This window comes from Elephantulus edwardii, unplaced genomic scaffold (genome assembly GCF_000299155.1).
Source record: "Elephantulus edwardii isolate Elephantulus edwardi_28Jun2011 unplaced genomic scaffold, EleEdw1.0 scaffold00092, whole genome shotgun sequence".
NCBI lineage: Eukaryota > Metazoa > Chordata > Mammalia > Macroscelidea > Macroscelididae > Elephantulus > Elephantulus edwardii.
The window spans coordinates 3236827-3241747 of record NW_006399842.1 but is presented as its reverse complement, the minus strand read 5'-3'; positions in this window follow the sequence as shown (position 1 = coordinate 3241747).

Genomic DNA, 4921 nt, shown 5'->3' with positions numbered 1-4921 from the left:
TGAATAAATGTTAGTGAAAGGATGAATAAATAAATCTTGGCCAAGATTAGTGACCTTACTTGAAACTCACTTTTCTCTCCAAATAATAGAGTACAAGAGTGAAAAATCTCCTCATAGGCAACAGAGAACTAAATCTCTTGATACACTGCAGGACAAACTGAGAGGCAAATGGGTTCTCTGGCATACTGCATTCACTCATAAGCTTATAACAGGGTGTGATTTAGAACCTAAACATGTAGACTCCCTGATATATAAAAGGCAAAGAGGAGGGAAGGACTCACTCTTACTCATTGCAGACATTGAATGTACTGGAATTCTTTTTTTCTTATTTTTATTTTGCGTGTGTGTGTGTGTACTGTCAAATCGGATCTGACTGCTGCAGAAGGAGATTGACCCTCTTTCTCCAGCAGAGCATCTGGTGGATTCGAATGCTGTATGTCTGGGATTGCAGTGCAACTTCTTGCCACTAGGCCACCAAAGCTCCCTTGCACTGGAGTACTTTACACACATGATATCATATAACCTTACTGCAGCCCTAAGAGAGCACACTGGTGGCCTAGCGGTAAGGAATTGCACTGTTAACATAAAAGTTCATGGTTCAAATCCACCAGCTGCTCTGCAGGAGAGAGATGGGCAATCAAATCCCATGTAACTCACAGCCTCTGAAAATGTGCTGGAGGGTCAGCTATGAGTCAGTCCACCTCACATCACCAGCACCTGCCCTAAGAAGTCAGCCTAACTCTTCCTTTACAGGTGATAACATTAAGGCTGAGGCATTTATTATTTCCTAAGGTCCTACAGAGTTAGTCTCGCTGCTTTGAAAGAAGAGGTTCTTTGCTTTGCAACCCATTACTGCCTTTTAGAACCTAGAAAAAGATATTTTTCTATTAATATGTTAATATAGTCATTTAATTATGTAATAATAACCAGGTCATCTATGTTGTTGGAAAGCTTGAAGCCAAGTTGAATTACCAGTTGCTAATATACTTTTAATAGGCTTTTGATTGTGTGGATCACAACAAGCTGTGGCTGACTCTAAGAAGAATGGGAATCCCAGAACATTTGATTGTGCTAATGCGAAACCTATACTTGGACCAAGAGGCAGTAGTCAGAAGAGAGCAGGGAGACACTGGATGGTTCAAAATCAAGAAGGGAGTCCATCATGGATGTATTTTGTCTCCATACCTTTTCAATCTGTATGCAGAACAGATCATCTGAGATGCTGGGCTGTACGAGGAGGAATGTGGCATCAGGATTGGTGGAAGAATCATCAACAGCCTGCATTATGTGGATGAGACAACCCTGCTCGCTGAAACTGAGAAGGACCTGAAGCACTTGCTGCAGGTCAAGGACTGCAGTCTTCAATATGGATTGAAGCTCAACATCAAGAAAACAAAGATTCTCACCACTAGGCCAATTGGCAGCATCAGTATGGATGGTAAAGAGATTGAGATAGTTAACAATTTTTGTTTACTTGGTTCCACAGTCAACACTCTTGGTAACAACAGCCAGGAAATCAGGAGACTAATTGCATTGGGAAAGTTAGCTGTGAGGAACCTCTCAAGAGTACTAACGAGCAACAATGTCAGGTGTGCCTGATCCAGGGTATTGTCTTTGCAATGACGTACTATGCACCAGAGAGTTGGATAACGACTAGGGATGATAGAAAGAGAATTGAAGCCTTTGAGCTACGGTGCTGGAGAAGTGTGTTGAATATGCCATGGACTGCTAGGAGAACAAACAGGTTTGTCCTGGAGAGGGTGAAGCCAGAATGCTCCTTGGAGTCAAGGGTCCTGAAGCTTCGTGTGACATACTTTGGGCATGTTGCAAGGAGGGACTGGTCCTTGGAGAGGGACATCATGTTTGGCAGAGTGGAGGGACGGTGCAGGAAAGGAAGACTCTCGATGAGATGGATCGATTCTGTGAGTGGAGTGGTGGGAATAAGTGTGTTTGAGACGGCGAGGTTGGCACAGGATAGAACAGCATTTAGGGCTCTTGTACATGAGGTAGCTATGAGTCTCAAGTGACTCGATGGCACATAACAACAACAACAACAATATACTTCTATCCTAGGATTTCTGGTACATTTCTACCTCATCCTTGGAGGAGTTATCAGGTGAACTGATATCCTCAATATTCGATATAATGGTTTAATGAGCTCTGTCTTTTTGTACAAAAAAGGTGTGGTGCAGATTTTAAGTAAATTAAGTGAGTTCTTTACCTAGGACAATACCTATTAGCATTGTTACCTCTTCACTTTAACAGGAAGAAATTAAGAATGTCACTTTTGCCAACTGTGATTCTTGCTTCAAAATTTAAAGGCTTCTCCATTTCAGACAATTCCTTTGGGGATTAATGGCCCATTGGAGTCCATACAATTTGCTTAATTACCCCCAAATTATTATCTCAACTAAAGCAGAATCTTAATAGACACCCTTAATGTCTTTATCCTTGTCTGGAAGAATCTCATCACTTAGCAAAAATAGCTCCTTAAAATGAGGCTGGATAATCCTCTAGCCATGGTGATTAAAGATAACAATGGCTCATTTAGAAAACGTTTTGGGGGAAAATTAAAAAGCTGAGCTGTAGCCTGTTGGTTCTGCGAGCTACTGAAAATAAATGCAGCAAGGGGAGGGCAAACCAAAGCTTCGAAGTATGCTTACTTCCTACCCAGTCAGCACATGCCACAAAGTTGGAAGATATGCAGTCCAGGCTGGGGGTGAGTTCTCTCTCTGCACTGAAGGAATGAGCTTCATCAGCACCATCCCACTGAAGGAAATGTGTATTTTCCCATCACCACTCAAAATGTCCTTGCTTAAAGGTGATGTGGTTCTTCCCATATTAATAGTTGTAAAACTGGGATGGTGTGGGGGAAGCATCCAAGCTCCTCCAGCTCCATGATGGAGGAGTACCACCATCAGCAGCATCTGCTGTAGTTTGATTCCTTTGAAGCGGGGGTCAGACACACCTCTCGCCAATCTGTTACCAATCCTGAGACTTGCTGTTCTTCCTCCACTTCTCTGGTAGGTTCTATAATTTGTTGCATTGGTCACACAAAAACCACAGCTAGCACTCAGAACTATGGGTTTATTAGGGAAATAACAGGTTACCAGTAAGGATGAGGAAAACTCAGAATACAGTTCTTCAGTCATGATAACTTCTTCTCAGCTGCACCTAAAAGCAGGACTCTACTCACCTTTTGGCCCTTCAGGCCTCTTAGACTAGTCTGACCTCTCCCCTACTCAGGCAAAACTTTACAAAGCTCTTTAATTCCTCTGATAAGTGCCCATCCATGGACACCCTATTTTGCCAACAAGTCTCCTGCTCAAAGGCACTTGGCTCTCTTTTATTGGTTGACAAGGCCATGAACATGTTCCAGGAGATATTCCATCCTGCCAGCAAATCTGCTTGGGAATGTTTTCTCACTCCATCTGGTGTGGAGCCCAAAGGGTTACATGTTGCTGCCCTCCTTGTTATGCTACCTCTACTGCTGCATATCCCTGTCTCTCAATGTCTTTTGTGTTCTAGCTCTCAGTCCCTTAGTTCTAGGAGGTTCTCAGCACAGAAACCAAAGGCCCAAACAAACACCTTTCTCTTTTTCTTTCACCTTTCCCCAAGGATAATCTACCTCTGGGATGTTTCATTTTAAGTATTTTAAGCAAAAGGATAAAACTGAGCAATCCCTTCATTACCGTTCCATGCACCTTATTTGCATGGTCTCATGCCCTCAGGGTTCCATCTATAATAATTTAATTTTTAGCAAACTGTCTCAGCCTCATGGTGAGACAATTTAGCAACTTAGTCTCATAGACCCACCCACTGACATAGGATATGCATAGCTCATCAAATAATTCTTTTGTATTGTCAATTTTCTTTTTTTTCAGTTTTAAACTGGTTGCTTTCTCCTTATTAATGAGGTATGGAGGGAGTTTTTTACATATTCTAGATACAAGTTCTTTGTTGGATATTAAGTTCTACAAATATTTTCCTCCCAGTATATGGATTGTCTTTACATTTTTGTAACAATATCTTTTTAAAAAAGCATTGTGGTAATACATATATCTATCTCACAAAGCATTTGCCATTTCGACCATTTTCCCATATTCAATTGAGTGACATTACGGTCTCAGACCTGTGCAACAATCGCCACTACTTATTTCTGAATTTATCATGTGCACCGTTAGCAAGCCTGTCTCATTTCTCCTTCTCATCTACTCCTATGAACTACTAATGAACTTTGGGTTCTATGTATTTGCCTATTACAAATATTTCATATAAATTAGATTGTACAATGTTTATTCTTTTGTGTCTAACTTATTTTACCCACCACTATGTTTCCAAGATTAATTCACGTTGTGGCATTCAACAGAATGTTATTCTCTTGTGACAAATATTCCATTGTGGTGGGGCTGGTGTTAGGTACCAGTAGGTCAAGTACAACTCACAGTGACCCTATGAACAACAGACCTGAACCCTGTCCTATCTTGTGCCATCCTCACCAGCTGCAGTTACTGTGTCGATCCATTTAGTTTGGGGTCTACTTGTCTTTCACAGAAACTCCACCTTTCCCAGCATGATGGCCCTTTCCAAGGAATAGTCTCTCCTAGCAACACGTCCAAAGTATGAGATGGAACTCGTCATCTTTCCTTCCAAGAAGCACTCTGGCTGCACTTTTCCCAAGACATACATGTTTATTATTTTGGTAGTCCAGCCAGTGCTCTTCTCTAACACCACAGCTCAAAGGCATCAATTCTTCTTCTGTCATCTTGATTCATTTGCCCAGCTCTCAGATCCATAGCAGATGATTAAAAATACCATGACATCATGACATTATGCTGAGTGAGGTATCTCAGTCACAAAGGGTCAAATGCTACATGGTGCCACTGTTGTAGAATGAGGCTGGCATTGGGGTGGGGGTAAG